Here is a 25,433-nt window from a genome sequence, read left to right on the forward strand (position 1 = left end):
TAGTGAAGCATGGTAGACGTTCGTCCCAGGGCAGGTTGAGCAACGTCGAAAGATTCGCGGAACTGGTATAGCAGCTGCAGAAGATCAGAGCGTTCAGATGGCGATAGTCCTTCTGCGATCGTCAAAGTGGATAAGTCGGAAGGTTGTACATCAGAAGGGTCACGGGCACCGACAGCGTCGAGGTCGATACCAGATGAATCTTGCAGCATGGTAAATTTGTTTTTCCTTTGTGAATAGCCTGCACACGTCCAAGAGATTCAGCATTAAACAACTGGATGGGACACGGAAAGGTATTGGGGACGCAGAGAGCGCTGTTTGCTTGAGAACTGAAGGGGGGGGGGGGTGAATAATGCAGAATAAGTGATTCCCTACTGAGCATGAGGCTTGAAGGTTAAGAGAAGGCAGCTTCATAACTAATGCCGGCGCACAACAGGGGGAGCAAAAGCGCTGCTGTCGGGGGAATGTCAGTGTCTTCTTTCACGACTAGTTTTTGTGCAGATTGATGAATGTGGTTGTAGGGCTCGTCGTAGAAGAGGAAGAGTTCAAGTTCAGACCTGACACAATTGATAACAGCATGATGACTCCATAAAAAATCCCAACCTAACATGACGTCGTGCGAGCAGGACGAAATGACGATAAACTAAACAATGTAGTGGTCCTTCGCGATGATCAGTCGCGCAGTGCAGGCGGCTATAGGCCGAACAGGTTCTCCATTCGCTGTTCGTAAGGACATCTTATCAAGAGGCGTGGTCACTTTTGGAAGCTTGCGGCAATGTTTGGCGTCTATAACGAAAACTACAGCACTGGTATCGACAAGCGCATATGCATGAGCGCCTTCTACAAAAACTTCGAAAATATTCGACGCAAACTTCGAGGACTTGAGCATTTCGACAGCGCGGTTTTGCTTCCTGAACTGCGGCGGCTAGTTTCCCTCATTTTCTGGGGCTGGCCAACGACACATTGGTGACAAGGAGCCGCGACGGGATGACGGTGAGCGACGCGACGGAGGTCGCGGGTAGTCGCATGAAAACGTGCTTTATTGAGGATCGGGACTTTCGTAACGAGATAAAGGACGGTTCAATGAGTTGTTCTGTGAATGTACGTCGGTGTATCCTTTCACGCGACGACGGCAGTATTGGGCGATATGGCCAGGGCCACCGCATGCGAAACAGATGTGCCGGTTATCGAGCGTTCGCCAGCAATTTACAGTGATGGGAGCAGCTCATGTGGCAGGTGGCTGCGTCGGAACTGAGTTATGCGACACACCATGTAACGGCGAGGGCTGGTGTAGCTGCCGCCGCTTTACTGCCTCAGCGTAAGTAAGAGGCGCGGCAGGGCATAAAGTCTCCCTTCATTGGAGGGGGGCCCCCATAAAGCAGCAATACACACACACACACACAGACACACACACATTATATATATATATATATATATATATATATATATATATATATATATATATATATATATATATATATATATATAATCTCAAAGAAAAGACCGCCTAGCAGCGACCTTTTTGCCGCAAAAGCGATGCTGCTAAGGCTTCAGCGGCTCTACAAGCGCTGATCGTGGTTTGTTGAACGCGGTGCGAGCTGGCATACCGAAGAATAAACGCAGGATTTCTAGATAGAGCGGTCAAGATCCACTTTCGCGCTCGTATTATCCAATTTTGGGCAAAAATGTGATCGTATAAACACATGGAATTGCATAATTTCCAACGAATGTTGGCCGGGAATAAAAACAAAAACGTATTAGGCTGAAGAAAACGTATCATGCAGAATCGTACCAACGACGTTCCACGGTATATATATATATATATATATATATATATATATATATATATATATATATATATATATATATATACATATATATATATATGTATATATATATATATATATATATATATATATATATATATATATATAATACATTATTAAGAGAGATGTTTGCGATGATCATAGCACAGCGAAGCCATGTCTCTAGAACTGAACAAATGCTTATGAAATGCTTTAGATACATACATTATTCCGACTGCATTTCGGGCAGTGATTCAACGTGTCAATCCAATCAAGCATTACATGAAATTATTAAATGCCAAGCATTTCATAGCGAACCTTTGGCACTTTGAGCGTTGCTATCTATCTAGCCGCCTAGGTCTGGGTGCCCTCATGATCGCCTCCTTAACGTGGTGCAGACCAAGATTGGCATGGGAGGGTCAGAGGATTTGACGACTATGACTGTCTAGTAATGACATGAATAACGTGAAAATCCTGTCGCGCACGTCGTCAAACCCTTTCCTCCAGACTGTGTGGCACATACCCATTTACCACGGGCCGCGGTGTACAGGTGTGCGTCACACGTGTTCATATCTACCCAGGATCGGTGAGAACAGACGTTGGTAATTTAAATGCGAGAGCGTTAAGAAAAACCGAGATCGGCAGCGTTGGCCCGACGAATTAAAATAATAAAATTAGGATCCTAGCAGGATTCGAACCCAAGCATTCTGCGTGGCAATCAGGTATTGTACCACAGAGCCGCGCCAGGTCTACAAACTGGTTTGCAAAAAAGAGCCTATGCAGGCGTAATGCCGGTGCAACGTCAATTGTGATTGTGGTACTGGCTATCGAATGTTACATTTAATCAATGAAATCTACACATGTACTCCTACGATACAAGCGTCATATAAGATTAACGTCTGCGGTCCCAGTGCTGGCTCCGCTTTTATTGCAGTCTAATAAACATTACATTTTACTCCTATGGTTCAGCAAGCTATATTGAAGCATTGCTCGTCCCCCGACGAATGCATTAAAGGAAGTGAAGTATGATATTCCTATAACTGCACCGTCAAATGCACTTAGTTTCGATAATACTCACGTATGTACTCTGAAGTGAGGGCACAAGTTACGTCGCACCGTACGTTACCCTGTGAACGCCAGTGTTGTTGGCGTGCCTTGTAAACCCACGATCTGCACAAAGCTACTGCACACAAAAACACGTCGATCCACGTCGTAACGCTTGGCGTAAAGCTATAAAATACAGCATAGATGTACTCGCTGACTGCTTCGCATGAAACCGATTCCCACAACACGTGAGATCTGCCAAATTTTTTTGCAACAATTCTCCAAAAGCAACTAGGGATGTAAAGACTTAAAGGTATGTGAACTCAAAGTAAGTAACATTAGTTTACTCACTAGATTCGGATCCTCAGGTACGACAATGGTATATTTTATTGTCACTACCGTTTGCCTAATAAAGTTGGCAAAATACATGCGTCTTTGGCATTACTGCAGATTTGTGATGCACAACTAAAATAATGAAAATTGAGTCGCAATCGAAACAAACCTAGGTGAACCATTACTGATTCACGAGCACGTAGCTTCACGCTCAGGTGACTCGTGATACAATATGATGGGCCAAGACGCTCTGTCGAACAGGGTGGTGACCTGTGGGTTCAGGAGGCGTTCCCCGTGGTGTTCAGTGTCTCAGTGAATGGCATTCAGCAGGACGACGACACCTGTTTTCTTCTGTTTTGTTGACACCCCGTTAATCAAACACTCGCGATTAAATCATTATTCGGAAAATTTCAGCGTATCATGTCTCCGCACAAAGCACTACTGCCGAAAAATTCCAACTTCAGCACTTGTCAAATGGCTGCCACAGTGCCACCATCGGAGTGCTGAGGGGGGGACGGGGGCTCCTTAAAAATTGGACGGAGGGGCCGCCCCCTGCCCCCCCCCCTGACTTTAAGCCCTGAGGCGCTGCGACAGGGTGCTGCGGAAAGGGCACCGGCATGGCTTCGGAAATTTGTCCCTGAAGTACATGTTGGAGTACGGGAGCCAATGGAGTTCGGTGCCGCAGCCGCTGCCGCTGTGAGAGCTCTTGGCGCTGAGCAAAAGGCAGGAGAGAAAGGTGACGAGCCACTTCCTCACGCACGAAGTCCTTCATTTGTGCGAGAAGGTAGGACTGGTGAGGCATGACGTCCAGTGCAGTGACTGGTTGGATCGCCTGGGATGAACGTCGCCTAAGAGCTCGTTGCCTCCTCAATTCGTCATAGCTCTGGCACAGAGTTACCTCTTCGGAAACAGTGCTAGGAGACTTCGCGATGGGCATCCGGAAAACACCGTCATCGACACCCTTCATGGTGTGCTGTATCTTGGCACTTTCGCTCATTGAGGCATCGACGCGCCTGCAGAGGTCGATGATGCCCTCGAAAAAGGCGCTGCACGTTTCACCTGGTTCCTGTGCCCGTGTGCGTAAGCGTTGTTCCGCACGTAGCTTCCTACGTCAGGGCGACCAAAAACAGCTGATATTGCCTCCTTGAAAGCGGCCCAGTTCTCGAACTCAGACTGGTGGTTCGTGTACCACAGCTTCGCCACGTTGGCGAGGTAAATTTCACAGTGCTCAACTTCGCAGCGCCATCCCACCGTTTTGGTCCACTCGCTTTTTCCTAACACGACAGCCAGTCCTCGACGTCCTGGTCTTCTGTGCCCACAAATACCTGGAAGTCTTGCTGGTGAACCAGCCCGGGGCAAACAGCGACTGTGAGAGGTGGCGTCTGTTGGGCAGCGTGAGCTAGCATGATCGACGGCAATGTGCGGGATCGGAGTTCCAGGACGTAGGTGATGCGGGTAGCCGGCACGATCCGCCAAATGTAATGTGGTTTATTGGGCAGGCCTAAGAAAGAGGCAGAAGATGGGAAAAGAACACAGGGCGAAGAAGATGGTGGTGCCAGAACGCAGATCTCGTGGTGCCTTCGTTCGTGATGATGATGGTTGAACCCCAGTCATTGTCTTCGTTCCTTCATTATACAATCATGACCCTTCCATAAATATAATTTCACTAGGTGTAAAAGCTACGGAGCTGATGCAAGCACTACTTAGCTATCTGATGTGATCAGCTTCAATGAATATCGCGCGTGGTGCACGTCAAATGAGGAGCAGACTGATATCCATATTCAACATAAGCAATTGGGTGTGCATTGCAGGGATTGAGGCTGCATGCCCATTTTCACAAGTGCGAATGTATTGTCGAGAAATCAATTTCAGCATACGCGCGAAATAAGTTTAGCTTATCACGTCAGAAAACTGAGTAGTGCTTCCGTCCACTTCCCTTCAGCAGCTCTCAGTCCTATTGGAATCATCTTTCTGGATGGGACATGATTGTTTTTTGCGGTTCGACAGTACTTACTTTTGACATTTGAGCTCTATGAACACATTCTGTTATGTCTGTTATTTTTAACACGAAAGTGGTTTATGCCGGGGTCCACCAAGACTTCAGTGACGTATTTCCGTCACGGAAATGATGTTGAAAAAATGTACGCAATCAGATGGCAAAGAAAAAAGTTCCATCAACGGGCATCGAACCCACGACGGCTCGGTCCGCAAGAAGATATGCCGCGCGCGCTATCCACTGCGCCACAGTCACAGACTCTAGGCGCTTTACAAACGCGCTTTTATATCTCTCACTCTCCTCTCACAGTGCTCTCGGTCGACGTGGTGGTGTTGTCCTCTAGGAGCGGTAAAGTAAAGTATTTCATCATTACTATGGCCTCCGCGATTAGCACCCGTAACACGTCCGTTCCATTCGGCGCGTTTTCAATAGAAGTGCAATTTTCTCAATGCCTTAATGCACCGCGAAGTGGCGATCTTTGCCCAAGCGTCGTAAAAGCATCGGTCTCGCTCACAGCATCACGCTAATCCAAACCAAAAATACCTCGGCGACGAGCGCCTGCCTCACCTGCTGCTGTAGCACCGCGTTGCCCGCTTACGCTCGCCCCGAGAAAAATCGCGGCCGGGCTAGAGGGGCAGCGCGACGCGCTTTGCGTTTGCCTCTAGGCCGGCCCACGGTCCGGCCGTGGTGTTCAATTTCATTTTAATATGCCGCGGGATGGCGACCAAGTTCTGCGTCCAATATGCGGCGCTCTTCTGGCTATCACACCTCGTTCTCTGATTACGCTTTCACCGTTAACTACCACAGCTACCACAAGAGTTTCTTTAATGAATGAACGTGTACGTTAGTCGTCGGGATGGAGATGAACCACTAAGCGTCAAGGCGGGTGCATCGACGTTAAATGCTGCTACAGCTGCTTGACATCTATATACATCGTGCAAACTCTCTTATATAAAATGTAGAACAATCATTCAACCACTTCTGTAAGGACGCGTTTCACTTTTGTGTTACACCGATTCCTATGACGGAGGCATCAACCATATTTTTAACGGTCTTTCCAACATACTTCCACACACGCACCTTGATCTGTTAAGCAAATAAACGGGTGCAGCACTTTTTAGACAGCAAAGCGGGTCATCCTTTCTTGCATGTGCAGTAGCTGCATGTGCAATAGTTTGCCAGTCGGCCACTTCTAATACTCTGAAGATGCACTGCCGCTGCCACGTCGTGTCACAGTCCATCAGCTGCCAATGCCACGGCGCGGCGTGTATATCATGGGGCATACGGCAATATTTCAGCAGTGGCACACTTGTTTCTTCAGCTAGCTCTCTAGCACGTCTTGAGACAGGCTTTGTCAATGTGGGCCGGTTTCAAAAAACGCTGGACAACTCGTTTAAGATAGAAATCGCGGGCTGCTCACTGTTCGCCTTCACTGTCTTCCGCGAAGTGGAGAGGAAGAAGGATAAGAGTGGGAGAGGATACCAGAAGTGTAGAGGAGAAGGAGAAGGAAAAAAATTTCTTGCCCAGGCGGGATTTGCACCCGGGTGCACACGGTCCGAAGGTATTACCCTCTGAGTCATGGCGCACTACACAAGAAGTTCAAAAAGCTACAACTTTCATGAAAGGTTACACGTACGTTTACCACTGCGTAACACATAATAACAATGTTACTACATCGATGGGTTACCTGCTTCAGACAGCACGGCATGCAATATTTGTAAACGCCATTTTGCAATTTCGATACATGTGAATGACAGATCCTAATCTTTATAATGAAATAAGGCCTAAACTGAAGGAAGTAATCGTGATTCCAAGTAGTGCAGTGATTCTGAACAAATACGTGTAGGTACTGTAGTAAACGATGTATATCGGAGGATTTAGCTTGCCTGCACCACGCGTACGAACATGGCCCATCAGTACACCGGGTTTACGTTAACAGCTACAGATAGCACACATAACAAAGGAGGAGAAATAACAGGAAAGAAAAGCGCCGATTCATATTTTAAGTTTTTGTCGAAGAAACCTTACGCGCTCAACTTTCGTATATTATTTATTGAATTGTATATCATAAATAAATCAATAAACAGAATTACCTCAATGAACTACTGAAAAATTAGTAAAATGAAATGTATCGGTTCGTCTTGTCACTGAAGTGCTACTTTCACATAAATGTTCACTCAGCTGTGCTAAAATACATTAGGCCATTGTACCATAAAATGTTTCTAAAACACATGAACCTGTGGGACATAAGACATAATTAGATTCTAAAGGTCAAGAAAATATCTTGCGCTCAGCTGTGCACCACTAGTGAATTGATTAGTGGAGCTCTGTCTTCTTCGACCAATACTTAGCGCTAATTTATGGTGTCCATAAATTAATTATGGATTGAATGTGAAGTACTGATTTTCCGACATTTTACCAGCATTTTGCATGTTTCAGAATTGATATAGGATGTTGTCCGATTCTAAACATTTATCTGTGTCATGCCTACGCGTGGAAATTAGGTATGTCTATATATCAGGGATAATAAAAGGCTGTGTACTTTCTTTGCAGTAGAATATGTGAACAGATGCAGACGATTTTTCCTGAAGACTTCAGCGGGAGAGGTTTGTACTTCTCCCCTGTCTATCCTCCTCCTTTCTCCTTCTTTTATAATATTGTTCTCATCACATTGCAATCTAGAGTGCAACATCTTATTCTGAATGTAATAGCATTGCACACGTTTGGATGCAGCCACCCTCATTTGAGCAAAAACGATTACGCAATAGGTACAAATAATTATACCAAATGTGCTTTAAATATTCAAGAATGACTTACATAACAATCAGTGCGTACTAGTTATGAACAACGTTTAGAACAACCTAAGCAAATATTTACTGCATTCGATTTTATAGTAGCAACTTGATGTGGGCTAGTTGGTTGATAATTTGAACAAATAAAGTAACAGCGCGAATGAAACAAGGACGACAAAGGAACGAAGACCACGGGACAAGCGCTGTCCCGTGGTCTTCGTTCCTTTGTCGTCCTTGTTTCATTCGCGCTGTTACTTTATTTGTTCGATTTTATAGTTGCGCTTAAATAGCCCAGATGGCGTGTACACATTGTTGTGTACACGCTATCAGCATTAGAAAACCACCTGGTCACGAATTTTACACTATCACAAATCGGGCGGCCTCCAAACACGATGAGAATGAGTATAAAGTAAGGACGTGTTAAAGTAATGATTATTGCAGGGAAAACACATATTGCAACATCATCCCCCAGCCACCGAACTAATGATTTCAATATAGAGTTTCCTTGAAGCCAAGAAGTCGTTGTCAGCAACCGCCTTCATAACGAACTTTCCTACCTTTAGCAACGATACTAAACAGGTATCCAATACAAAGAAGGAAGTTACTTGATTTGGTTGGTTGAATATCCTACGACAAAAACCAGACAACCACGCACGCCAGAAAGGGAAAACCAAGTTTGAAGATCCACAGGTCATTTATGTTAAAATTGAATAAAATATAAGCATGCTGGAGGATAAAAACATCGATGCGTAAAGCTGTAACAAAAAAAGCCGCAACTCCCCGAAGGGGATCGTGAGCAAATGCGAAAGCATTTGGGTGCACCCGATGAGTGTGCGATTAATTAATGAAGAGAGACGAGAGTGTGCACGTAGAGGCGTAATGCTCGAGTTGCATTGTGTTACACTTCGTTCTAGTGTTATCGCTGCTGCGAGAGATTCGACTTCACCGACTTCCATCGCTATCAAGACACCAAAGCGCGCGCTCCCTGCATGATATATATACGTCCGAGTGCGGAGAGGAGGAGCGCCCGAGCTCTCTCTCAGCCGAGCGAGCTCCGCGATGCGAGCGCCCTCACCGGGTACACTCCTCCTCTCCCTTACCCTCCACTGCTCCGCGATGTGAGCGCCATCACACGCCCGCGCGCTCCTCCTCTCCCCTACCCTCCGCCGCTCACCACCTGCTCAGGTGGCTAGGCGCGGCGCAGCTGTTGCTAGAGGCGAGGAGGAGCGCACGCGGAGAGATAACACCTGTGCGCACGCCGGCCAGGGACGCAGGACAGCCCCCAACTAAGAAATGCATTGCATTTAAAAAAATTGCTGGCATATTGCACTAAGTCGCGCGAAGCTTAGCACAGCGAAGCACGCACGCGTCGCAGCTCGTACTCCTTGTCGACCGACACGTTTTGCTTCGAGATGTGCGGCTTCCTCCTCGGCATTACGCAACACACTGTGCACGATAGAGCGGAGGTTGCGCACTATATCTCAGTTGGTGGGCATGGCTTTGCTACAGCGCATGCGCGGCTTGGCCAAGTGGTGTGGTATCTGGTCGCTAGACAAGCCGATACTTGCTTCCTTTTCCTTCCTGTGTTTTTTCCTCTCTCTACGTCTTTCTCTGTTTTTCGTTGATGTTCTTTCTGCCTCTCTTTCTCTATTTGCATGTTTTTCTCTGTTTCTCATTTTTTCTGTGCTACGCTTTACCCCCTCCCCTCCTCCTTTTCCTCCTCTTCACCATAACATCTCTCCTCATGCTCAATTCCCTTGTCCACCCCCTTGCTACTGTATACTATACAAGGCAATGCCACGCGCGGCTAGCGCGCCTAGATAGTCGAGTGGTTAGGACGCTCGCCTTCGAATCGAGGGTACGCTGGTTCGAATGCCGCCTCGTGAAGAACCTGTTCTAAGCAAGAAGCTTTATCTTTGTCTTTCTTTACATCTTTCTTTCCGTCTGTCTATTTGTTTATCTCTGTATTTCTTTCTCTGAAACTCTCTCTCCGTAAACTTGTTCTCAGGTAGCCGAACAGGGGCACATACCCGTTAAGATGATAGTTTTCTGCGATCAACTCGCAAGGAACGATTTGCTGAACAGTTTCACTGTGAAATATGGCGAAAGTGGCATTTAAAGCCTTGTGGGCAGTAATTGACATCCGCAGTGAGAAAGTGCGATAATGAAACTGACGTATTATAAAGGTTCTATTAAAATAGAACATTTATATTACATCTCTCTCTAGCGAAGATCTATATACTGTAAAAGTACACTCGCTCATTTTAACAAATGAAACATGTAGTTACGTCATCGCGCTAAGCAGCTCATGTGACAGAAAATCCGGTATCGATGTCGGCGGCCTTATCCGTGAGCGAAAAATCGAATTGGCTACACATACTAAAGTTCATGCTTCAAGCCTTTACCGAGCCCAGGTATTCTGCATGGTGACCAATTATGCTATCACAGAGCCGCGCTAGCGCTCGGAACTGCTTTGTATAAACGCCCTAATGTTTTTCTTGATGTCAAGGAATGAGTACATATAATTGCGTGGCAGAAGTGCATATTCGCAACCTTTGCCCCACCACTTGAATTGCGCAGCAAGTGGGTAAAGCTACCCACCCATTAAACTGAGGTCACCCTCGATTTGTCTGTATCATCATTATGAGCCACAGCCCGAACAAAGTGTGTAGCTAAGTAGCTGCACCAATTGCACTGAATACGCGCGGTGAATGCGTCGTTGCTTGGAAAATTAGTGAATCAATGCGCAGGTGGTGCTTTGCAGCTCTGCATGCAGTACGCGTCTCAAGAGTTATACAGCGATTAATGCCACGCTCAGACATAATTCTTTACTCACAGCATCGTGTGGGTGTCCACCGAGAATCGAAGCATAAGAACAATGTGATGCAAATGGGATCTGGCAACGCTACCTCATTTCATTATCAAGGTAGAAGCATAACTTTGGAAGTTCATGTGAATAACCAGCGTGTCCTAATGATCGCTCGCACAACATCATTCTCGTAATCTAATATCACCTCTTTGTCAGACAGACACCACAGTATTAACCACAATATTAGCGAACTTGTGTAAACAACCCTATTTTAGTAAGCGGGTGCTGTTATCAAAGATTCACAACACTCCTGCATATATGTTTCTGCGTTTCCACACTTCATCATTTATGCGATAAACTAACAAATCTTTCGCGATTGTTGGGTGCTGGTCACGTGATGTTCACCAAGCAATATTTATTTTTTGTAAATCCAGCTCTGTAAGATGTAGAGCTTCCAGTATTTGACGCACATGTTGTGCGGACTGGGGTTATATATTCCAAAAAATTATGTGTGGAACGTAAAAATCTATCTACGCAAAATCTAGAGATTTTTGTGTCTTCTAGGAATGGAACTGCGAATAATACCCATTTACCAGTTTTGGTATCGGTAAGACGGGCCATTTGATACATTTCGTGTATCCTCGCTGGTGGGCATGAAAAACAGGGGTACCCAAACGTCGGTTTATCATCCACGGTCTGCAAAGCTAGTGGTGGCAGTCCAAAACGTAATGCAGAAGGAATTTGGCTCGAACTGGGACAGAGTTTTTCTTGTGGGAAACGCCATTTTGTAATCGAAAGTATATCAATCCAAGCCCAAATATTTTAGAAAGACTGGTGTTCTTCCATTGCAAGTTTTTTGCAAGCTTCAGATCAGTTCGCTGTAGTTCGGTGATGCTGAAAATTGTGTTTCACAGGTGGTCACGTGGCAGCAGGTGCGCTGGACTGAGGGTCGGCCTCAGACTGCTTTCGCCCGGACCTTATATCACAACAATGTCGAAGGAGGATCTCCTTCTGTCGTAGACTGTTATGCTTTTGTCTTCAACTGCGACCAGCTAGCACGCATTATAACCCTTTAAATCAAATCCCTAATTTGGACTACCACAGCGCCGAGGCCTAGACAACTTGCGTGAGTGTGAATATTACCGTGAATATTAGTCGAAAGTGGGCAGAAATCTTTCAAGGTGAAGTTGCCCAAAATTGCCGAAAATTGCCGAAAAAAAAGTGAAATGGCAGATGTCGAACTTCGACCGGAAATTTTTGCACCATTTGAAGGAGAGGTGCAGCTGCTTTTCCGAAGTGATCTTAAGACGGCGTGCTTGCTGCAGTGTCTTTTTCGTTGCCTTGATATACTTGAACGTTTCCAACGTAGCCATTTTTCGTATTCAAGCACCACACTCTGTACTTGAAGCGAATTGGTTTTCCGCGTATGGAATGCTTGCAGCCATGAAGGCCATAATTTTCGAACATGCTTTCGTCATAACTAAAATACGTACCCGCTCATGGGCTACAGGAACTTTGCCCAGAAAAGTTTCATCAGGTGGCAGAACTTTGTCTGTTTGTCTGCCAGGGTAAGGCTCGTATTCTCGGCAGAGTGAAGAAACCACATGATCTGCACGAAACGGTTTCTTCGCACGTCGTTGCACACCATTTCATTACGCATGTCGGTTCAACTGTCTCAATAGCCGTTCTCTCCCGGCGAGTGGTTGTAACCGGGAAGAACCAGCACGGAAAGAAAACACTTCATCTCCTCTTTTATGACCGCAGGGTGCAGCATAATAAAAAAATAACGTATCAATTTTCCTTGCTCTATATAGATTTCTATGACGCTTGCACCAAAAAAGACCTCAAACAATTTGGAGGCAAAATGTCCCTGTAAGCGGCAAAGTTTGGGTGTAGAAATATTGTGGAACGTTTCTCAAGGCGACTATTGTTCCACTTGGTACTTGAAAGTAGGCTAATTAGTGTCAGCCCTTTTATCTCCTACGCCTGAGGAGATGTCTGGTGGTTTATCGCCTAGTTGTTCGTACTCTGCTTCATCATCATAAGAATCGCATCCACCAATACGAAGGCCGTCGGCAAGAACGGTTTCAGCACCTGCTCTAAGCTGCCTACTTCTGGATTGTTTATGAGACCACCGGAATGCTGATCTTTGTGAGGGTAGAATGCTGCCCCTGGCGGCTCAGTGTAGATAGCCGACACGTCTGCATAGTCCTCTTCGAGTATTCTGGCTATTTCTTCTAAAGTCAACCTGGAGAGACAATAGATTGACTCATGAGTGGCGCTAGATTACCCTACAATGAGCGTAAAACAATGTAACGAAATTAAGAAAAATACGGAGCCTAAAGGCTTAGCGTGACCATATGGCAACACGTAAAATAACACGCTCTTTCGCAAAGAATTCATCAATTTATCTATCCCAACTTCTCACCGTGACCGTTTTCTGCAAGTACTCGACAGGGACATGTATATCATGCTATTGCAAAAAAGAATATTTTAAAGAAGTCCCCTTACCCGCGGGAGCGTTTCATGTCGACGCGGCTAAAGGCAAAACTACTATGTTGCGCCTTTTTGGCGGCTCTCAGATAAACATCGAGAACTTCTGCCACCTGGTGTCAATAAGGGACACCCTAAACTGGCGAACGCCATGCTGCGGTAATTCTGGCACAGTTAATAAAACCTGCATAACTTCAAACGCTTTAGGGGTATATGCGTGACCATTCGGACACGCTGGCACCTTCGAAGCGTTTGTGACAATTTCGATGAACCTCTGCCACCTGGTGTCAGTAAGGCGTACCCCATGCTAACGAAACGAATGGTGACGTGACTATGGCGCGGTTATTTGCACATGCATGACATGAAACGCTTATTGGGTATATGCGCGACCGTTCGATGACGCTGGTACTTGCGAAGCATGTGTGGCCCCTACGAAAAACGTTTGCCTCCTGGTGTCAGTAAGGGGTACCCTAAGCTAAGGAAAAGATTGTTGCCGTGATTCTGTCGTGGTTTAGACCTGCATAACTTGAAACGCTTCCTGGGAATATGCGTGACCATTCGGTCATGCTGGTACCTAACGGTTACGCGAGCGGACAACGGCGGAACAAGTGAACAAGACAAGCGCTCACTGGTAACAAAAATGCCTAAAATGCTTAGGCTAATACATGGCGGATTTCCCCTTCCCCACAATACGCTAACTAGAGCACAGGCACTGGCTGTCAGAATATTGCAGACGGGTTCGTGCCCCTGCCCGGCTTTCTTACATGAGATTTGTCCCGGCACTTATCCCAGTAGCTCCTCCAATCATTTCAACGAATTCGCTAAGCTAGAGCACAAGCTCTCGCGTTGTCTCTTGTCAAGAGGCATGGACCAAATCAACGAAGACAAGTGGCTCTCCGCTACCAAGAGCCGCAATGCCTGGGCTTAACTATGGGCTGTCCACAGGGCCCAAGATGCGGTGGTCGGGCTTGGCCTGACAGTCCCAACGTAGAAGCGGCCCGCTGCACGCTGACTCGTGCACCTAACGACATTAAAAAAAAAGTCACAGTTTCGCCGCAAGGGCGAAGCAATGAATGCGATAGCAAGGAACTAATGCTATACGAAGTGAGGCTCGCCAATGGATACTCTCAGTTTGAACATCGCTCTTGTTGCAAAGGCGGCCGAAGCAGCGAAGGAAACTGGCGTGCTTCAAGTGTCGAGCTGTGACACTTGATAGTTCGCGCTCATCTTCTGTTTGTTCGTTTAGCGGCGTCCCTTGAGATCGAGTGACTTTCGTACGCTCCGTAACATGAGCGCGGACATCACGGTGAAAGCGTGAAACATCCCTCTTCCCCTCACCACGAGAAAACCGCGCGAGCAGACAGCGGAAGGGCAAGCTTCTCCCATGCGCAAATATAAGAAGAAGCGAGCGAGCTCGCCGACGACTTTTAAATGCGCCCGTCGGGCTCCTAACGCCATCTCGCTGGTAATGAAGAAACGCTTATAAGCGCAGCGATCTCCGAGTCCATCCAGCGGTAAAGGGTGTGATAAAACGCTCGCCGTTAGCTACGTCGAGGATCTGCGTTTCGTGGCGTAGTGGATAGCGCCACTCGCTGCGGAGCAAGAGGTCCCTGGTTCGATTCCGCGCTTCAGAAGCATTTTTTCTGAATCATTTTTCTTTAGGGCTTATATATATATATATATATATATATATATATATATACATACTTATACATATACGGTGCATGACGGCGGCGACGGCGACGGCAAAATCCAGCCGAGACTGTCCATATAATTGCTGTCGCAATAAAACTTTTGCATCCATCCATGCTAATACATAGAATTTCGCAGTTTGCGTATGCCAGGTGAGCAGTTGAAAACAGGATGTGTGGTTACCGTTAAGAGAAGGCAGAATGATACCATCTAGTGGAGCAGGGATTCTCAAATTTTCTGGCCTTGGGAAATGCCTACGGCTTTCCCGGTGTGCTGTGGAACCCTTACATTTCTCTTGCGCATGAATACAACGGAAAGCGGGAGGAAGGGTATAGGTGACAACGCTTCTTGATGCGCGCAAACACAGTATTAATGCTGCCCGCGTTGGCCTGTTCTCTTCTTTTTTTTAATATCAAAGGCTGTCGCTGTTGATGTAGAAGACCATGTAGAGCTCTATACATACACTTGCGATTGCCCGACCCCCCACGCGCCGCTCCGCGAGTCGCGTAAGATGCCCGCCGACCATAAAATGCATGCCTCAGGAACCGCGCAGCGTAAGCAATTGCTTCACGCAAACTAACCACCCGGCGTACAGAGGCGTGTTTTATTTTTTTGCAAAACAATAAAGGAGGCATGTCAGTCGCACAGCGAAACGGCCGTCGACCAAAAAACCGACGTAAAGCAGCGTAAGATCACCATGTATGAAAACTGTGCCACATGAACACTGAAGCGCCATGAGCCATGAATAAAGTGCCGAGGTGCCCGTTATTATCTTTTGCAGTGGTTTTAACGGTCATGACCCTGAATTACGAGAAATCCGCGCGTTCTGTCGCCACGGGTTTGCACGTCGTGAAAGTTTCATGGCACTCACTAGGCAACGAGTATTTAATGCTTCACAACGTGGGCCTTTCGCTACATGCAGACATCCGATGTGCGGTGGCGGCGTGCGATGGATTCGTTAAATGCACAGTGCAATGCAAATTAGCTGATTTGTGGTTAATGAGGGTAACATGAGAGCGGGGCGCATTCGTTCTGGCCCCTCGCGGATCCTTCACGATGTACTTCACAGAACTTCTGGGTTACGCGGGACGCACCTTGAGGACCATGTATAATGTTAAAAAAAACTCCGAAAAAGTAAAGCTCACAATTGTGCCAAGCGACTGACACATAATTTACATTCGTGTCCTTATGTTCTATATGAAATACCTGAACAATTTCTCGTGCTAGAATCTGGATTAGACTAGGAGACACCAAGATTCGTTTCCCACCTGCTTCTCAAATAGCTCGAGAAAATGTTGAGGCGTTCACATTTAGCATAACAAGGACGCGTGTGTAAGCCGTGTCAGTGACTTTACCAAGTTGTGAGTTATATTTCCTGAGGGCAGTCTTTGGCCACTACATCATAATTTATCAAAAAAGAACTGCACTGGCCATTGTGAACTTTTCGTTTCTGTGTTGGTGTTGCTTGCGCGAAATTTATCATTATACGTGATCATTTAGTGTTCGATCTTCTCTCAACTGTAATCGCTCGTTGTACTGTGTGCTCGTAACCTGACACGAGCAACCAGCAAAACTTCATGTGTAAGACTTTTTTAGTTACGCGTAGGCGCTCATACCCTTTACTTGTTCCGTCCTTGTGCACTTGCGGTTTACGTTCAAATGAGCCTTGAAGAACTCACCCAGTTTGCCATCCTATTTAAGAGATGGGAACACAACAAACACGAATGTATGAGCCGCCTCCTGAACTCCATCAAGAGAACAACCGGCGACCGCGCCCGGCCGATCACACTATGAAGCTGCTGTCGGATCGACACAGGTCCCCTTCGTGACACCCCTCCCATTCCCACATAAGCCTTTAGCGAAATGAAAGTCCGCCGGCGGGCTTCCTCTCCGCTTGCGCTCCCTCTCCGCCCACGCATGTATTCACTCAAGGCACGTAGAAATACGACGCACGTGACGATATTATCGGCTTGGTCTTTCTACGGAATCTAATATGCGTGAGCTGTTCATATATGATTTATCGCAATAAAAGGGATCAATAAAGCATGTCTTATGCGTTTCACGACCATCAAACAGGGAAAATTTTCAAGCATGAATACTAGGAAATGTAGTACAACATGGCCAGTGCTCGTACATTTAGTCCTACGAGTTACTTTCAAGACTTTGCAGTACATTAAAAGCTGCGGACTGAATTTTATGTACTTATTTTGAAATATAGTTTAACGCAACCGAGGAATATTCCTAGTATATTCTTCTAAGTGAAGTACTCCGAAGACAGGGTTTGTCAATGTGTTTGTTTTCCACCAGATTGGAATCGGCTGCACGTTTTACTGTAGCACTAATGAAGGTGGCGCAATGGTGGCAGCAGGTACACAATGCGTCGTAAGTATATTTTCGGCAATTGTATTATATTTAGCATATCCAGTGGGTTTTTATATGTCTGTAGACATCATGGTTTATACATATCGGCCATGTTACATATATATCATCAAAATTTCCAATACTGCGAAATAATACTGTCTTAATATATGCTTATTTCTGGTAGCGCAAAGGTGAAAACTCGTTTGAAAAGAAAAGGGCAAGCACGTTTATGTACAAATCCGGCATATCATAGGTTTGACATTTTTGATGCTCCCTAATGTATTGTGCCAACTACATTTTAGGATCCCTTCAACGTCCTTTTTTAGATATATTTTTTCTGCGACAGGTCTCTTATTTTGCAGCAATTCAAACAGACAAGCAGCGCTGCAGCACTCAATCCAAGTGTTAAAGAAAAAATAAGAGAGAACATGTAGTGGAATAATTTAAGTGTGACTTATTTGCATGTGTGAATGATGTGTGATATGCCAAGTATAGGCTTAGTCGAAACGCCATTAAAAAGACTTTTAAAAATCAAGCAAATCGCTCAAACTCATGCCGAAGCGCACCTCTATTGAAACCGCTAAGCCCTCTGGGCTACTCACTCAAGAAAATATTGGTATAATTCTTTCAAACATGATTTGAATAAAACCGCAAACGTAAACCAGACGCGTCATACCTCACATTACTGATTAAACATCATGGAAAACAGAATAAATGAGAACAACGAGAATAAATGAGAAATAAATAAGAATAAAAATACGAACACTGACTAGCACACCTGTACCTTGGTGCTCGACCGCCTTAGAACACCACACAAACACACAGGGCGAAGTAACAAATTAAGCGCAGCTTTCCTTGAGCCTTGCGAAAACGTTGACGTTGCCAAGGTTGCTCTTGGCACCTCATCGGCGAACAGAAAAGAAAATAAGTTAGGTAAGCAAGAAGCGGAGCTAAGGTGTCGGATGCTGCTTCCCGAATACCTTCTTCATAGCAGTCCCGAAAACTCTGTCCACCGGTCGCTTTCGCGCGTCCAGTTGCCGCGACGCCCGTCGCTATGCACAATGAACACGCGGATTTCCGTGGTTACAAACCGGTTGGTTCGAGAAAAGAGTTCTTCCCGCTCAGGGGAAAAATGAAGTTACCTCATTTCCCACAATTGCTATCATGCGAGCAAACACCTCACGGCACTGTACTGGTAGCAAGGACTGGACAATTGAAAGTATATATTTTTAGCAGCAGTGTTTGCCTATTAACAGTCACAACTAAAAACATTACGTGCCAGCTGACAATACCCCGTGCAACTTCGTTCCGTTTGTTTTTTCCTCGCCTTCTAAAAACGGCAGCATTATGACCACACACTAGGTCTATTCTGATTCCTCACGAAGATATTTCCGATAAGGACATCCAGAAAATATGTAAAATATTCTGCGTTATTCGCACCATCAGAACCAATTTGTCTCCACTCGCGTGTCACCCCTCAGCAGTACTTTCTACTACTTTTTCTTTTTTAGATGCGAAGTAGATCTTGCTCGGGGGTATGCAACGCGGCGTGGTAATCCGCACGCGGCGTCGTAGTCCGCACTCACACTACGCATGCGCGACTCTCCTCCTTCCTTCTCTCCAACAGCTTCGCGTTACTCTGTCCACTTCTCTACCAGTACCTGCTTGCGCTTCTCCTACGTTCGCGGTGCATACGCTACTCTCCTCCTCTAGTATCCCCTCCTTCAAGTGGTAGAGCACTGCGCGCGTTCAGTCCAGCGCTTGCCTCGGTTGGCTCCTCTGAAATGTGGTCTCGACATGCCGAAATTCTCTCCTGTGCAGCGCCGCGATAAGGGTCAGCCCATGCGCGTCTCCTCCCCCTCTCTCTGCTCTCCTGCGCTGCCTCTCTCGCACGCGCCTGTCGACCGCGTTCCCCGCAAGCCCTGTGAGAATTAACGGCCAGGCTAGAGGGAAGACACTACGCGCGTAGTGTTCCTCTTTGCGTTCCACGACGCGAGGTCGGTAGCATGCCCGGCGAGCGCCAACGGAACGCGATCGTGCAAGTGCTCCGGCTTCGCATCGCCTCATGTCCCCTTTAGCGGGAGATGGTGTAGTTTTTTTACCGAGCTTTAGCTCGAGCTTAGTCCGGTGGTGTTCGCAAAAATTCGAAGAACGACCATGTCACCGTGTGTCGCTTAAGAACCCGTTGGAGGAAGGAAAGGAGAAGAAATAAATAAAACGAAAAGATTTGGTGAAGCTTGCACTGAACCGCGCAAGGCTTGAAACAACGAAACTGGACGATTCTGAAGACAAGTCTGCTTGCCTCTCGTTTGTTTCTAGGCCTTAGCTAGGAGATGCTAGGTTGTTTCAATGTTGATTATCAGCGCAAAGAGATTCAAGTTAAACCACATACAGTCATAGACACGACATGGTTGTCCAAACTGCAGAGACAGAACCCCGCGCTGAAACGAGGCCTTCGCACCTCTCATAGATCTACGGGCACGCTGTCGTTGGCGTAGGCTTTTCATCAGTTCGGGGTCTTCTCGATGCCGCTATAGGAGATGCAGGTTGTTTCTAGGCTGCTTCTTGGTCCTTGCTAGGCTTTAGCTAGGTAATTCTCCGTTGTTCTACGGTGATTCTCAGCGCAGAGTGGTTCGAGTTAAACCCGATAGTCACAGACACGACACGCATGCCCAAGCTGCAGAGACAGAACCTAGCGCTGAAAGCAAGCGTTCCCACCTCTCAAAGATCTACGGGCACGTCGTTATTGGCGTAGGCCTTCTATCGCTTCGGGGCCGCCATCGGTTCGCAGCCATTTCTTGCGATAACTGTTGCCGTCTTGTTCAGCTTTGGTGGACCAGTGGTGAGTGTGGAGATTTACCAAGTTCCTGTGGCACATACCGCTTTATGATGATGATACAGTTGAAACCCGCAATAACGAAATCGGCCGGGAAAGCACAAAATTTCGCTCTTGCGGGAATTTTGTTGGCGCGAGAATACGGCAGAAAAGGCATGGAACTTACAAAAAACACATTTCATTTCCAAAAGTCAGTAAGTTTGCTTTGGCAGGCCTTACCATGCAGCAGTGTCATGACTCTCGATCGGGAATCTCGTGTGACGGTACTAGTGACTGGGCTGTCACTAGTACCGTCATCAAGTGCGCCTACAGGCGAACCTTCTTCCGGCTCCGCTGAATCAGCGTGGATCAGCACAGGATCGTGGACAGCGAGCTGCACGCAACGCCGAATTTTTAGGCGATGTTAATTTTTTTCCTGCCCTTTTCCACCTCACTGAAGATTGCAGCTTATCTTCCAGCGTGTTGAACTTCCGCTTTTTCGTTGTAGGCGGCATCTTCGCAGGCAGCGAAACCGGACGAAGCAATCGCAACACACAGTTCACGTTGCACCAAGCGACAAAGCAAACGCTCCACAAATGGCTCCACACACGCGACCATGTGCGCGCAAAGCCGACAAAGCCAAGCACAGAGCCAACCCAACCAACAAAACTCAATGAGTAATGTGGATTTGGCTACTTAGTCCGCGATAACGAGCAGGTGTTTCGGCAAGCCATCATCATCATCATCTTTGTCGCCAGCTTCGTGTTTTTTTTTTTTGTAAATAATGATGGCGGCTGCTTATCAAGTGCGCTGTAGCGAGTGTTTTGCACAATGTAAGTGTAGCATGAATGCATTTCAGCAGTTTTCGAGTCTATTTAGTGTTGCGAGAGTACATTATTTGCGCACTCGTGTTACAAAAATTTCGTTAAAGAGGGACTGCGGTACGAATATATTTCGCAGTCGCGAGTCACGAAATGCATTGACTCCTATGGGCGTTCGCCGGTGCTCCGAAAATATTTCGTTGCGGTGAGAATTTCGTTAAAGAGGGACTGCGGTACGAATATATTTCGCAGTCGCGAGTCACGAAATGCATTGACTCCTATGGGCGTTCGCCGGTGCTCCGAAAATATTTCGTTGCGGTGAGAATTTCGTTATCTCGGAATTTAGTTATCGCGGGTTTCGAGTGCAGTATTGTGGTTCGCCAGACAATGAACGAATTAAAGAGCAGTTCGTTTTATCGCTTCAGCCGCGTTTGTAGCCCCCACTCGCGTGCTTTACCCCGCGGTAGGACATACGATGCGCGGAGGAATTTGATCAAATTGGGCTTTATACGGGACCCGTCGAGAGTGCCCACATAATTGCTACCACAATAATAAAATTAATAATCATTTATTAAAATTATAAAACATGCTGAGGACATGCGTCGTCACAAATCGTCTATCGAGGGACGCTAGCTGAAGAAGCGTTTATAGGAACAACATTGTTTCTTTGCTATGGGTGAGAGAACGAGAAAAGAATAGCGACAGGGAAAGAAACAAATAGAACCAGAGAGAGAGAGAGATAGAAAGAAAGGAATAACATTTCTTAGCGAGGAGGAATTTGAAGCCAGGTATGCACGGTCTGAAGCCGAGTGCCGTAACCTGTCGGCTATCCAGGCACGCTTGCAAATGAAGCGTTTATAGGAACAATATGATTGCGCTACTATGGTCAGAGCACGAGAAAAAGACAGATAGAAAGTGAACGGAAGAAAAAAACAGAGAAAGAAACAGAGAGAAATAGAGAGAGAAAGAAAGAGAAGGAAATAGAGAGGGGACAGAAAGAGACTGAAAGAAATGAAAAGAATGAAACATAGATCGGGAAATAAATAGAGAGAGATTCTCAACATGGCTTTCGTAGACTCAACTAGGCTTTCGTGGGCTTAGTTGTCCCTCTATATGCTCATGTCGCTATATTTAGGCCTCATTGGTTATCTCTTGGCTTGGCTGGTATGCTAAGAAAGGCCGCCCAAAACCGCTGTTCCATCAGGCTTGGTACCACCAGGGCGAAGCTGCTCTAACTTTTTTTTCAGCCGCGCTATCTCATTGCCTATTTCAATCACCTGTGCTTTAGCGAACAATAGTAAAAAAAATGTTGCAGTGGCTTAGCTCGGCTACGCCAGGTTATACGTAGCGTTAGCAAATGTTCAGCTGATTATTCTTAGCTTTTCGTGTCTCCGCAGCACGTTTAGCCTTCTTCTGTTCATTCTTCCTACGCTCAACCGCTAATTGCCAGGCTACGAGTTTGAGATCCCATGAGGTAAGCTTCTCCGCTCTTCCGCGCCGTTTGGCAGCATTTGCGCTCACCTTCTCCATGGCTGTACCACAATGGCAAACGCCAGTCAGAGGGGCTATCAAGCGGCCCCAGCGCAATGTCATACGGCGACTGCACAGCGAAGGCGAATAGCTGAGCGCGCAAAGGCGCCAGTGCGTCTGCCACGGCTACGGTTGGCTACGACGTCACTTCTCTGGAATGCACAGACCGGCGGCGGCGAGTCGCGCGCGGCGAAGGCGGAGTGCGCGGGGGTGCCGGCTCCGGTACACCAGCTGCGTGACATCACAGATCCTCGCGCATGCGCAGCACGGTTCTTGAGGAGGCGCGCGAAACTGGCTCGGCTAGGCCAGTACAGCAAACGCTGCAAAATAGTATTTCTGCACAAAAGCGGACTTCCGGGTGGCACACGGCCCCATACACGAATGCATGCTCGCTGACATTGTGTCAAATGCGTTAAAACGAGACCCGCAAATCCCTTAATTTTAGGAGACCGCTTTTTCCTGCATAACAACATCATTTCTGAGAGCTATCTGCGCCGAAAGAATCCGTTCTAACATTGTGTTCCTCGCGGATGTTTTCCCGTTTGCTCTTTCTCGTCGCGACAGACCGCTCATGTATCCGATAAGAGCGTGCCTGCAAGTGCGCGTTCTCGGCCGGTTTGTCTTTCTCGCTACAAATTCCTGTCATTTCATCGTCCTTTATTACTTGTGTTTTCCTCAGTTCCCGAGCAAATACGGAATGCGCATTCAACAGTTAGAGCCCCCAAAACAGAAATGCCGCATGTGCTGCGTCCCACCCGAGCCACCTTCTCTACGGTCTCTGGCCAAGTCTCTGCTCATCTTTGCTCTCTCCTTCACTACTAATGCGGTCGCTCCCATTCATGATCCGAGTCAACTACCCGGAATAAGCGGTTTTTCACTGCCCCATTCGTACCAAGTGTCTGAGCCTGAAAGACCATAGAAATAAGTCATTGTCAGCACTAATAAATGCAAAACATTTCTTAGCAACCTTATGCCATTTTGAGTCTGTCTATCTATCTATCTATCTATCTATCTATCTATCTATCTATCTATCTATCTATCTATCTATCTATCTATCTATCTATCTATCTATCTATCTATCTATCTATCTATCTATCTATCTATCTATCTATCTATATGGCTGCATCTCGTGGTCATTTCATTACCTGGATATATACCAAGACTGGTATGGCATATCATTACTGTAGGGCGAATATAAATTACAGGTAATAGCATGAAAATCATTCCATTCATGCCACTTACGGCATGGTTTACACTCGACGGCCTTGAAAGAGATTATTGACAACCACCATTTTTTAGCACAAGCCACCTAGGAAATACACATTGAATTCTCAGAAAGGAAAGCTTTCCGTGCTGACGATGTGGTGTGTTCGGACGATGTGTCATGACATGAATGCTTAATAAACAAAGTATGGCACGCGTGCAGATTCTCGCAGACTGGTTTGCATTACATCGATTCCCACAGTGCACGAAATCTGCCACAGTGTTTGCTTTCGGGAGGATTGCTCTACAGCTGTATTTTTAATCGTTCTTTTCCGTGCACTGACAACCATGATAGTGTTGTTCATGCAGCGTCGCACATCCTCTTAAATCCTTATGAAGCCTCCTCCGCTGGTCGAAACTGTTGCGAAATAAGCACTACCACTGCTGCTTTTAAATGTGAGCGCACATTTTGCTGCTTTCTTCCCCTACGCCCACTGCCGCCAATGTTACGTCTAAAAGTTAGAAAAACAACAGAACAGACTATCATTATTTCGAGTAAAATGTATCGCACAATAGATTTTTTATAACAAACAGATGGCGTCCCCGATGCTGGAGGCATTTTACGCTGTACAAATATTAGTTACAGGTATCCCTCTTTGCAATGCATAGACATATGTTGAACACAATTTTCGCATTGAAATTCCGTACCAAACTTTCGTCGGATACGCCACTATAGTTCGGTTCCAACAGCACTACCCTGAGCCGCCTTTAATTTTAATTTCAGAACACCAGCATGAAAGCGGCTGAGAAGATGGTGCAAGACGTGAAATACATTTGTCTACTAGGCATCTGCAATAATAAGTGCACTTGTGAACCCTCAGGTCTCTCTATTCAATGCTGGAAAAAACACCCCTTCCAATCAAAAGGCTACCATCCTTACTACGGACATGGACATGAACAAAATTTTGTGGAATAAATATGCTGTCATTTATAATCATAAACATGTCTTTCTGTATATCTGTATATAATAGTCATGGGAACGCTATTGGTAGTCATATATTAGTCATACCCAAATCAATCGTGAACCCGCAATATATCCGGCAATATATGAACTACATGGACAATAACAATTTGCCTTACCTCAACCAAGAGGGTTTTTGAAGGGACCTGTAGACCGCTGCGCTGTAGTTTTTACAGCGAAAGCTGTTATGAGATCATTTCACCGGCCGTTTTTGGCGCCGTAGTTGTCCGCCGCCGCCGGTGTCCGTAACCAGTATCGCTCGAAATAAAAGAAAATGAAATAAGAAAAAATTTCAGGATGGAACGAGGTTCGAACCTGGGCCGTCTGCGTGGGAGCCCAGTATTCAACCTCTGAGCCATGCCGGTGCTTGAAACTGTTCTGCAAAAAGGTCATATGCAGACTTCATGTCGGGAAGGAGCCACATTAGCATATGGAATATAGCGTGGTAGAAGAGTAAAATAAGCACCAAGCGTCGCACAACGCGAATTCCGTAACCAGGCGTCATACAATGCGATTGATTGCGCGACGAGTAGGTTGTTGAATGCTTCCAACCCATTACAAAGGGCTCTGCCATAATTCTTCATCGTCATCAGGCACAGCATCAATAAAGTGCGCATATTGCCTTACATGCGTTTAGCAGGTACCAACGCTCTCCGTGGAATGACCAAAAATGGCACAGATGCTGCTGCCCTACTTCTCAAAAATTACAATGATTTATAGC

The 25,433-nt window shown here is 46.3% G+C and overlaps 1 long non-coding RNA gene across 1 annotated transcript; it reads left to right on the top strand.

The window, feature by feature from the left end:
• Positions 1-7,694: 7,694 nt before the first annotated feature.
• LOC119400740 (uncharacterized) lies at positions 7,695-24,668 on the top strand. The gene is made up of 3 exons (XR_007416729.1): positions 7,695-7,781; positions 17,269-17,343; positions 24,476-24,668. It is a non-coding gene; the product is annotated as an uncharacterized LOC119400740 (long non-coding RNA).
• Positions 24,669-25,433: the final 765 nt, after the last annotated feature.

The sequence above is a fragment of the Rhipicephalus sanguineus genome, chromosome 7 (genome assembly GCF_013339695.2).
Source record: "Rhipicephalus sanguineus isolate Rsan-2018 chromosome 7, BIME_Rsan_1.4, whole genome shotgun sequence".
Lineage (NCBI taxonomy): Eukaryota > Metazoa > Arthropoda > Arachnida > Ixodida > Ixodidae > Rhipicephalus > Rhipicephalus sanguineus.